At 37.9% G+C, this 12,105-nt stretch overlaps 1 long non-coding RNA gene across 2 annotated transcripts in view; it reads left to right on the top strand.

The window, feature by feature from the left end:
• Window positions 1-8,596: 8,596 nt before the first annotated feature.
• Window positions 8,597-12,105, top strand: part of LOC110216045 (uncharacterized) — an 89,874-nt gene continuing 86,365 nt past the window's right edge. For both annotated transcript variants that reach the window (XR_013484089.1, XR_002326674.2), the window contains exons 1-2: window positions 8,597-8,666; window positions 10,435-10,555. This is a non-coding gene — a long non-coding RNA (uncharacterized LOC110216045). The remainder of the gene's footprint in view (window positions 8,667-10,434; window positions 10,556-12,105) is intronic.

Here is a 12,105-nt window from a genome sequence, read left to right as displayed (position 1 = left end):
CAATACTCTATCCATTTTATTTAGTTGTCTTAATTCATGTGGTACAACACTTCAGGTTTTATAATTTGCTTAGCAACCTTTATCTCTGGCAATTAGATATTGACTGTTCATCTACAACCAGCAATTCTGGCCCTTCCCAAGTCGGGTCCTACCAGCCATGATCATCCCTTGATTTTCTTCTTGAGAAGCTTTAGTCAGTGCTATGGGGGACTCTAAAATCTATTCCATGGCAGGCTCCATCTTGGTTGAGAGGAACTTCGTTTATAGGCTGGAAGAACATCACAGGTACATCAAAGGGAAATTACCTTTTTTAATGATCTGTCTTAGTCTTAGAGAAGAGATAAGGATCACCTTTCTCCTTTGGGTAGTACCACAGGTGGGGAATATTATATACATACATACATACATACATGCATACACATACATATATATGCACATAAGAAATATATATATGTACTGTCAGATTCAATCATTGTAAGCTAATTTTATTTGTTTTTCTTCATTATAAGGGAGGGCTCTTTTTTTATTAATTAATTTATTTTTAATTTTCAACATTCACTTCTTTAAGATTTTGTGTTCCAAATTTTCTCCTCATCTCATCCCCTGACCCCATGACAGCATGCATTTTGAATACCCCTTCCCCTAATCTGCCCTCCCTTCTATCTCTCCCATTCTTCTCTTATCCCTTCTATTCTCCTTTAGGGCAGGATAGATTTCTATACCCCATTGCCTGTATATCTTATTTCCCACTTGCATGTGAAAACAATTTTTAACATTTGTTTTTAAAATTCAGGTTCCAAATTTTCTCCCTTCCTCCCTCCCCACTTGCCCACATTGAGAAGGCAAGCAACTTAACACAGGTTATACATGTGTAGTCATGTAAAACACTTCCATAGTAGTGATGTTGTGGAAAACTAACTACATTTCCCTTCATTCTATCCTGCCTCCCCCCTTTAATCTATTCTCTCTTTTGACCCTGTCCCTCCTTAGAAGTATTTGCTTCTGATTACCTCCTCCCCAATCAGCCCTGCGCTCTGTCATTCCCCTGTTCTCTTATCTTCTTCCCCCCTATTTTCCTATAGGGTAAGATAGATTCCATACCCAATTGAGTGTGTATATTATTCCCTACTTAAGCCAAATCCAATGAGAATAAGATTCACTAATTCTTTCTCACCTTCCCCCACTTCCTCTCCACTGTAAAAGCCTTTTCTTTTCTGTTTTATGTGAGATAACTTACCCCATTCTACCTCTCCCTTTCTCCTTCTCTCAGTATAATCCTCTCATCCCTTAATTTTATTCTCCAGATATCACCTAGTCCTCTTCAAATCACCCTGTGCCCCTTCATCTAACTATGTATGTGTGTGTATATAAATATATACACACACACATATACACATATACACACACATACATATGTACATACATATATATATATATATATACATACATATATATATATATATGTATATATATGCATATGCACACACATACACACACACACACATATATAATTTTTTTCTCCTACAAAGGTCTCATGAGTTACAAATATCATTTTTCCATGTAGAGATGTAAATAGTTCAACCTTAATAAGCCCCTTATGATTTCTTTTTCCTGTTTACCTCTTCATTCTTCTCTTGAGTCTTGTAGTTCTATTCAGCTCTGGACTTTTCACCAAGAATACTTGAAAGTCCTCTATTTCACTGAATATCTATTTCCCCAAAAAAGATTACACTCAGTTTTGCTGGGTAGGTGATACTTGACCATAATCCTATCTCCTTTGACCTCCAGAATATTATATTCTAAGGCCTTTGGTCCCTTAATGTAGAAACTACTAAATCTTGTGTTACTCCGATTGTGTTTCCACAATGCTTGAATTGTTTCTTTCTGGCTGCTTGAAATATTTTCTCCTTGACCTGGGAACTCTGGAAGTTGGCTACAATATTCTTAGGAGTTTTTCTTTGGGGATCTCCTTCAGAAGGAGATCAGTGGATTCTTTCATTTTATATTGTACCCTCCAGTTCAAGAATATCAGGGCAGTTTTCCTTGATAATTTCTTGAAAGATGATGTCTAGGCTCTTTTTTTTGATCATGACATTCAAATAGTCCAATCATTTTAAAATTGTCTCTTCTAGATCTATTTTCCAGGTCAGTTGTTTTCCAATGAGATATTATACATTGTCTTCTATTTTTTCATTCTTTTGGTTTTGTTTGATAATTTCTTGAATTCTCATAGCTTCCATTTGCTCCATTATAGTTTTTAAGGAATTATTTTGTTCAATGAGCTTTTGGACCTCCTTTTCGGCCAATTCTGCTTTTTAAGGCATTCTTCTCCTCATTGGCTTTTTAGATCTCTTTTGTCTTTTGTGTTAGTCTATTTTTAAGGTGTTATTTTCTTCAGTATTTTTTTTGGCTCTCCTTTAGCAAGCTGTTGACTTGTTTTTCACGATTTTCTTGCTTCACTCTCATTTCTTTTCCCAGCTTTTCCTCTACTTCTCTTACTTGATTTTCAAAATTCTTTTTGAGTTTTTCCATGGCCTGAGACCAACTCATGTTTTTCTTGGAGGCTTTGGATGTAGGAGCTTTGACTCTGTTTTCTTCTGGTTGTATGTTTTGATCTTCTTTGTCACCAAAGTGAGATCCTATAGTCTGAGTTTTTTTTTCACCTTTGTTTGCTCATCTTTCCAGCCAGTTACTTGACTTTTTAACTCTTTGTTAAGGTTGGCTCTGCTTCCAGTGTGGAGGGTGTATTTTTCCAAGCTTCAGTGGTTTTGTGCAGCTATTTTCAGAGATACTTCTAGGGACCTGTAAATTTTCAGTTCTTCTAAGGTGGTATGATCAAAGGAAGGTGTTTACTCTTTTGCTGGCCTGTGCTCTGGTCTATGAGTGACCACAAGCACTCTTTTCTGCCTTAGAACTGTGAGAAGTATTCATTCTTCACAACCGCCACAAGCTCTGCATTGCTAGCACTCCTTGCCCCAGGACTTCCACCCAGGAGTGTGATGGAGCTCTAAGCATAGACAAAGCAAGAGAATCCTGTCTCAGCACCAGTAAAGAGATCCCTGCAATCATCCTCTGATTAGCTACTCAATCGCCCTACCATCTGTGGGTTGAGAGCTCCAGAAGCAGCTGCTGTCCCTGTGGCTGCTAACCTGGGGCTGCCCCAGGGCCAGAACACACTCCTCTCTCACCCAGGACTGATACACTGGTCTTACTGACCTTCTAATTTTATGGGTTAAAAAGTCTGGAAACCACCACAGCTGTCATGATTCAGTCCCCTGGGGCCTGGGGTTTTATGGGGTCCTGTCTTTGCCTGTATGGTACATGCCAAACTGCCCTCCTCTCCCACCCTGGTGCAACAGACCTTTCCTATCAACCATCCAGGTTGTCTTGGGCTGGAAGTTTGCTTCACTCTTTTTTGTGGGTTCTCCTACTTTAGAATTTGGTTAGAGTAAATTTTTACAGGAATTTGGAGGGGTTTGGGGGAGAGGTCAAGCAATCACTTCTTTTACTTCACCATCTTGGCTCTGCCCTATTTGATATTTTGTAATGCTCTCCATCTCCTTTGGTCATGAATTCTTTCCCTTCCCATAGCTTTAATAAGCAGATTATTCCTTACTCTGCTTGTAATGTCACCCTTTATGTCTAAATCCTGCCAAAGGTCTGTCATATCCAATTTCTCTAATATTCCATTTACCTCCTTTGTTTCTTTCTTGTTTATTTTTTGGTCGGATTACTTGAGTTCTCAGAGAGGGCAACTGAGGTCCCCTACTAGTATAGGTTTGCTGACTATTTCTTCCTGTAACACACTTAACTTATACTTTAAGAATTTGGATGCTATACCACTTAGGGCACATATGTTTAGTATTGATATTGCTTCATCTTCTATGGTACTTTTTAGCAAGATATAGTTTCCTTCCTTATCTCTTTTAATGAGGTCTATTTTTGCTTTTACTTTGTTTAAGATTAGAATAGCTACCTCTGCTTTTTTACTTCAGGTGAAATACAATAGATTCTGTTCCAGCCCCTTACCTTTGGTTCTCTCTGCTTCAAGTGTGTTTCTTGTAAACAATATATTGTAAGATTCTGTTTTTTGATCCACTCGGCTATCCACTTCCATTTTATGGAAGAGTCCATCCCATTCACATTCACAGTTATCATTACCACCTGTATATTTTCCTCCATCTCATTTTTCCTCCTGTTTGTCCTCTGTCTCCTTTCACCCTTTCCCTCCTCACCAGCATTTTGTTTCTACCTACCATGTCTCCTGATCTGCCCTCCCTTCTGTCTTGATATCCTTTTACTTGATATCCTTTCCTCCTACTTCACTATTGGGTAACATATATTTCTATATTCAACTGATTGGATATATGATTCCCTCTTTCAGCCAACACTGATGCGAGTAAGGACCAAGTGATGCTCATCGCCCAGTCTCCCATCTTCCCTTCCACTGTAATAGGTCTTTTGTGGCTCTTCATGCGAAATAGTGTACTCCATTCTACCTCTCCCTTCTGCAATCCATGTCCTCCTCTTTCTCATCCCTTAATTGTTTTAATGTCATTCTCTTAAATTCACCTCATACTCGTACACTCTATCTATGTATTTCCTTTCTAACCATACTATTAGCAATACAGTTTTTAAGAATTAAAAGTGTCAAGTTCCCATGTAGAGATGGAAATAGTTTAGCTCCAATGAATTCGTTATATTTTCGTTTCAAAATTTTTGGCTTACTTCTGATCTTCTCCTTATGAAAACTTGAAATCCTTCTATTTCATTGAATGACCATTTTTCCCTTGATTATTATGCTTAATTTTGCCAGGTAAGTGATTTTTGATTGTATTCCTAGCTCCTTTGCCATCCAGAATACCATATTCCATGACCTTTGATTCTTTAATGTTGTTCCTGCCAAGTCCTGTGTAATTCTAATTGTTACTACCCAATATTTTTTTTTCCTTTCTAGACACTTGCAGTTGTTTTGTTTTTTTTTTTTTCTTCCCTCCTTGACCTGATAGTTTTGAAATTTGGCTATAATGTTCCTTGGATATTTTTTTGGATGGGATTTCTTTCCAGAGGTGAACAGTGCCTTCTTTCATTGACTATTTGGTCCTCTGTTTTCAGGATATCAGTGCTATTTTCCTTGACAATTTCTTTGAAAGATGCTGTTCAGGTTCTCCTTTTGATTATGACTTTCAAGTTGTCCAATGATTATTATATTGTATCTCCTGGATCTATTTTCCAGGTCAGCTGTTTTTCCCATGAGGTATTTTACATTTTCTTCCATTTTTTCATTCTTTTGAATTTGTTTAATTGATTCTGTAGCTTTCACTTGGCCAATTCTAGCTTTTAAGGTGTTGTCTTCCTCACTTAGCTTTTGTACTTTTTAAATTTTTTTTTCCATTTGGCCAATTGTACTCTTGAAGGAGTTGCTTTCTTCAGCGAATTTTTGTATCTACTTTTCTATTTGGACAATTCTACTTTTAAAGCAATTTTCCAAGCTGTTAACTCTTTCTTTTTTTTTCCTTTTGGTGAGACAATCAGGGTCAAGTGACTTGCCCAGGGTCCACAGCTAGTAAGCGTCAAGTGTCTGAGGCCAGATTTGAACTCAGGTCCTCCTGACTTCCAGGCTGGAGCTCTATCCACTGTACCACCTAGCTGACACTCTGTTGACTTTTTTTCAAAATTAGTTTGTTTTGTTTTGTTTTGGGTTTGGTTTTTTTGCTTTTAGGCAATTGGGGTTAAGTGACTTGCTCAGGGTCACACAGCTAGGAAATGTCAAGTGTTTGATCTGAGGCCGGATTTGAACTCAGGTCTTCCTGACTTCAGGGCCGGTGCTCTATCTGCTGTGCCACCTAGCTGCCCCTTTTTTGTTTTGTTTTGTTTTGTTTTGTTTTCAAAATTAGTTTGAATCACTCACATTTCTTTTCCCAATTTTTCTTATATCTCTTACACGTTTTTAAGTTACTTTTCGAGTTCTTCCATGAGTTCTTTCTAGGCTTGAGACCACTTCCTCTTTTTTCTTTGGGGTTTTGCTTGTAGGAGTTCTGACATTGCTGTCCTTTATTTTTTTTTTTCATTTGTGTCTTGGTCTTCGCTGTCATCATAATAATTATCTATGGTCAGATTTTTTTTTTTTGCTCATTTTTTTGTGGCCATTTTTTTTCTTTTTCTTTTTTTCTCTTACTTTTACTTTTTTTTTTTTTTAAAGGCTATTGGGGTTAAGTGACTTGCCGGGGGTCACACAGCTAGTAAGTGTCAAGTGGTTGGTCTGAGGCCAGATTTGAACTCAGTTCCTCCTGACTTCAGGGCCAGTGCTCTATCCACTGAGCCACCTAGCTGCCCACCATTTTTTTTTTAATTTGAGTTTTGCACTTGGGGTGTAAAGGACACTGTTTCAGGCTTCTTTTGCTTGCAGCTGCTAGTCCTGGCAGATTACCTGGTGCTGCCCTGATGTTGCCATAAGGCCCACAGGAGACCCTCATGTCTGGTGTTGTGCTGAGGGGATTGGGTAGGTGGTGGCTGGCACTGATGTAGGATGTAGGGTCTGGCAGCTGAACTGTTTTCTTAATGGTGGTATCTGACCTGTGCTAAGGCCTGGTATGGTACTTCTGCATTTCCCCAGGGCTACCTTGAAACACTGAGATGTGTGGTCACTGGAGGACCTTGTCTTGACCAATGCTAATGCACATGATAAATTTTTGGACCATAAGTCTGCCATGTCCTCTGGCTATGCTAAAGCATATGGTGGGTCCTGGTATTGGAGTTTGCCTGCTCCACCAAACTGGGGCTCAGTATCTCCCATTAGTTTGCTGCAGCGGATTGATGCTGGTTCTGGGGTGCCTGCTGTCCTGGAATGTGCTCCCCTCCCATCCAAGTGAGATGGACCCTTCATGCTGATCTTTCAAGTCTTTTGGGCTAAAAGATTGTTTCACTCTGTCTTTTTACTGGTTCTGTTGTTCCAGGACTTGCCCTGAGGTACTATTTTATGGTTATTTGTAGGTGAATATAGGAGAGTTACAATGATTTACTGCTTACTCTGATGTCTTTCAGCCAATTCTGATGAGAGTAATATTCATGTGCTCCCCACCCCACTTTCCCAATTTTCTTCTCCACTGTAAAATCTCTTTCAGGCTTCTTTTATGTCAGATAATTTATCCCATTCTATCTCTCACTTTCCCCTCCTCCCAGTCTGTTCTTGTTGACATCCCTTAATTGTATTTTTTTTAGCTAATCATACAATTACATTTAATTCATACCTCTGCTTTCTGTATGTATACACACACACACACACACACACACACACACACACACACACAAATATATATGTATATATTCCTTCTAACTTCCCTAATAATGAAAAAGTTTCTAGGAGTTATAAATATCATTTTCCTATATAGGAATACAAAGTTTAATTTTATTGAATACTATATGATATCTCTTTCTTGTTTACTTGTTTAGGCTTCTTTTGCATCTTGTATCTGAAAGTCAAATTTTCTATTCAGCTCTAGTCTTTTCATCAGGAATGCTTGAAAGTTCTCTGTTTCATTGATTATCCATTTTTTCCCTTGAAAGATTATTCTCAGTTTTTCTGGGAATGTGATTCTTGATTGTAATCCTAGCTCTTTTGCCCTCCAGAATATTATATTCCAAGTATTCTGATCTTTTGATGTAGAAGGTGCTAAATCTTGTATTATCCTGACTGTGACATCATGATATTTGAATGTTTTCTTTTTGGCTGCTTCCAGTATTTTCTCCTTGATCTGGGAGATCTGGCATTTGGCTATAAATCTGGTTATAAAAATTCCTGGGAATTATTATTTTGGGATCTCCTTCAGGAGGTAATAGGTGAATTCTTTCAATTTCTATTTTACCCTGCAGTTCTAAAATATCAGGGCAGTTTTCCTTGATAATTTCTTGAAAGATGCTGTCTAGACTCTTTTTTTTCCCTTGGGATCATGCCTTTCAGGTAGTCCAATAATTATTAAATGATCTATTTTCCAGGTCAGTTGTCTTTCTAATGAGATATTTCACATTTTATTCTATTTTTTTTATTCTTTTGATTTTCTTTGATTGTTTCTTGATGTCTCATAAAATCATTAGCTTCTATTTGCTCAATTATAACTTTTAAGAAATTATTTCCTTCAATGAGCTTTTGTACCTCTTTTTCTATTTGGCTAATTCTGCTTTTCAAGGCATTCATCTCTTCATTGGCTTTTTGTGCCTCTTTTCTGATTATTGCCATTTGCCCTATTCTTTTTTTTAAGGTGTTATTTTCTTCAGTATTTTTTTTTTGTGCCTCCTTTAGCAAGGTGTTAACTCTTTTTGTCTTAATTTTCTTGCATCACTCTCATTTCTCTTCCAAATTTTCCCTCTACTTCTTCTATTTGATTTTTATAATCCTTTTTAAGCTCTTTCATAGCCTAAGACCAATTCATGTTTTTTCTTTGAGGCTTTGGATTCAAAAATTTTGCTTTTGTCATCTTCTTCTAAGTCTGTGTTTTGATCTTCCTTTTCACCATAGTAACTTTCTGTGGTCAGAATTTTCTTCTATTGTTTGCTCATTCTGTAGCCTATTCCTTGCCTTTTAATTCTATGCTAAAGTGGGGCTCTTCCTCCTAAATGGAGGGGGCACTGTCCATTGCTTCAGGATTTTTCTGCAGCTGTTTTCAGAAGTAAGTTTTTGGCTCTTCCGAGGTGGTATGATCCAGGGGGAGGTACATTTACTATTGTGCTGTGCTGTGCACTGGTTTGTGAGAGACCACAAGCACTCTTTTTGACCCTGAAACTGTAACCAGCATCCCTATTCCCTTACATCTACAAACTGTGCTAAGCTACTGCTCATTTTCATACTGGGACTAAGACCAAAGACCGTGACCCAGAAACTAGTATAGGCAATGGAACAGAGCTCTGATCCTGGTGCCAGCAAAAGGATCCCTGTAAATCTCCTTCTGACACACTGTCTGATCCCCTTACCCTTTGTGGGCTAAAAGATATGAAAACTTCCACTGTTGTCACTGTTTCAATCGCTTGTAGCCCTGCTGTTGGTTTGCTGGAGCCTGATACAGTGCAGTGGACTGTGCTCCTCTCTCAAACTGGCGCAACAGACTTTTCCTGCTGACCTTCTAAGTTGTCTTGGAATGGGAAATTGTTTTATTCCCTATTTTTCTTCATTCTGTCACTCTAGAATTTGTTCAGGGTCATTATTTGAAGGTATGTGGTAGGATTTGAGGGAGAGCTCAGGCCACTCTCTGCCTGTATTCTGCCATCTTGGCTGTGCCTCCTATGCAATGAACTGAATTTACTTTTAAAAATTGATGCTGAGATACTTGTCTTACTATATTTCTTGGGAATGTTTGTGGTGTATGCCCCAGATACCAGAGAGGCATGTTATGGCTTCGCTGGAAAGGATTCTGATAGAAGAGCAGAGACAAATTATAACTTGAAATCTAGCCTAGCCAGATTTGTCAGTGCAAATTATGCCATTAGTGATTTATTTGGTGAGGGTCACAGTTGCCTTTATTGAAGGGAATTTTGTAAATTTGCAGAAACACTTGCCACGTTCAACCTCAATAGGAGAATCACAGCTGATTATACACTTTCCTCTCTCCTTGATATGAAGCATCTAATAGATACAAGACTATGACAATCAAACACTGCCATTTAATTAGGTCATGTCTAACAAGTATGTTTGACCACAGGGATATTTCAATTGTCCTTGTGGCAATGGGATGAAAAAAGATAGAAATCTAATTAAGACTTGAAAGCAAACTTTGAAAATTGACACTGGTGTCAAAAGCATCCTAGGTTGAATACTGGGTTGAAAATTATTTACCCAATTAAGGCAATAATCAGTGCTGCATTACAGAGAAAAGTTATTCCTCTTTCTTCCTCCTTGTGTCTTTTCCTTCCTTCTTTCCTTTCTTCCTTTCTTCATTTTTTCCTCTCTGCTTTTTTCTTTCTCTCTTTTCTTTCCTCCTCCCTTCCTGCCCCCTCTTTCCCTGCCTCCCTTCCCTCTCACATACAAATCTAACTCTAATTCAATTCAGCCCCTTTTCAAATATATCCAACCCTCAGTTAATGTCAGAAAAGCACATTTATAAGGAAACTTTTCTTTTATTCTATTATGAAAAAGCTATATTCATATTCCTCTACTGAACTCTTTTGCATAACTTTTTATCCCTGGTGTTTTTTTTTTTTAAGTTGCTTTTATTACAGATTTTAAGAGCACTATTTTAAAAGCAAATAATATTGATGCACATTGTCTCAAGAAAAAATAGATATCCTCATCATATCTGCTAGTAACTTCATGTCTTCCTTGCCATTATTATTAGCCCCTTTCTGGAACATCTTTTCATCTGTAATCTAAAAAAAAAATTTAGCATGACTACATCCTCTGAGCTTTTTCATTTTCTCTGTGTTGATTATGTCTTCTTTTTCTAGGTCACTTGGAGAGACTTCACTGTTCTACAGGTTCACTCTGAGACTTTCTCAAAACAGGAAAATGTGTTTGTTATGAAACATGATAAGTGATTAATCCAGCGATGAGAAACAAGTGTAATTGGTAGGTGAGCATTTTATTTCTTTTGGGAAATCTGTTATCATTAACCTGCCACTTCTTCATAGTGACTTAACACATTTTTCCTTTATTTCCTCTTAAGTCCCTTTAAATTGTGTATTTATGATTATAATGTTTAGCACCAAATCAAGTGACTCAAGAGACATATTCTGATTTATTCCCTTAATTGTGCCAGCTCCAGTATTATATAGTAGAGGGGAGGGGAATCTTAGATTAAGGAAGACATAATTTCTTTTATAGATATGAACTGTAGGTAGTTATATAAGTCACAAAAACTGTCAGTGTTACAACACTACTGTTTGTGACTCTAAGTTACAGAAATTCTCACTGGTGGGATTTTGCACAGTATGAGTTGCTCATATCTGGTTAAATCATGACTAGACATCCCTCCTCCAACCACAATTAAAAAGTATCACCTGAAGAAAGAAATGAACAAATGAATGATGGATTTATTAAGCACTTGCTATGAGCAAGTTGCTGAGGACTCAAAAAAAGAAGTAAGACAATTTTTGGTCTTAAGGAGATCATCTTCTGACGGGGAAGCAACATATACAGAAAGTTTTAGCTGCAAGTCACATAGAAAAGTTTTGTGATTCTTATGATTTAGCAGCAAAGAAGTAATGCCTTTTCCTTAATGTTATTTTTATGATAAAATCATAAGTTTCTTATGTTGAACCATTTGACAATGCCAAAGACTTTAATGACAAGAATTTTCTTTTATGGATCTTCAGTAGTTGTAACTGTAGCATCTGTAGGATTTTTGTGGACAATACTCAAGAAACATCATTATTCCTGAGACTTTTAGTTGAATGCTTCCATCAGAGTATTTCTATCAGAGATTAAAGGGAAATGGTGGTCAAGGTGTTTATGGTGATTTGAGTTGCTTGGCAATTGATGCCTCCTTTCTATCCCTCAGGGTTCTCTGATGCTTTAACTATTCTGTCTTGCCTGCCCTGTGGTGGGACTTGGTGAAGATGGCTGTCCCTTTCTACATGAGTGATATCTCTCTAGATGATGACTGGAAGGACTAGGGATTTGATGGGTGCTTCCACTACCAGGGCTCCAGAACCCATCTGCCTATTGGAGGCATTTGGTCAATTGTTACTGGTGGTTGTGATAAGGAAGATGGGCCTTTTCTCCACATTGTTTTCTCCTCTGACTGATACCCCATAGGTGCTAGACTGGAAGCGGTACTGATGGTTTATGGGACACTGCTATTCCCAAGGCTCTAGGGTCAGGGTTGGGCCTATTAATAGTCAGTAAATATTTATCAAGAGCCTTCTATTTGCTAGGCACTGTGCTAAGCACTAGGAGTACAAAGAAGAAAGGCAATTCCCCAGGAACTTACAATCTAATGAAGAAAGACAACATACACAAGAGAGCTTGAAAGTTGGGGAGAAGTGAGGAGGTACCCAGTGATTCAGCATGGTGGAAAAGTCAAAAAATTATAAAATGAGTCCACTTGTCCTGTGCCCCTCCTTAAAAGGAGGAACTTATAGCTCCACCCTCCAATCAGAGAGGAAGAAGATACTGAT

This window comes from Phascolarctos cinereus, unplaced genomic scaffold (genome assembly GCF_003287225.1).
Source record: "Phascolarctos cinereus isolate Bilbo 61053 unplaced genomic scaffold, phaCin_HiC Scaffold_9;HRSCAF=440, whole genome shotgun sequence".
Lineage (NCBI taxonomy): Eukaryota > Metazoa > Chordata > Mammalia > Diprotodontia > Phascolarctidae > Phascolarctos > Phascolarctos cinereus.
The sequence above is the reverse complement of the archived record's forward strand: the minus strand, read 5'-3'. Positions and strand labels throughout refer to the sequence as shown.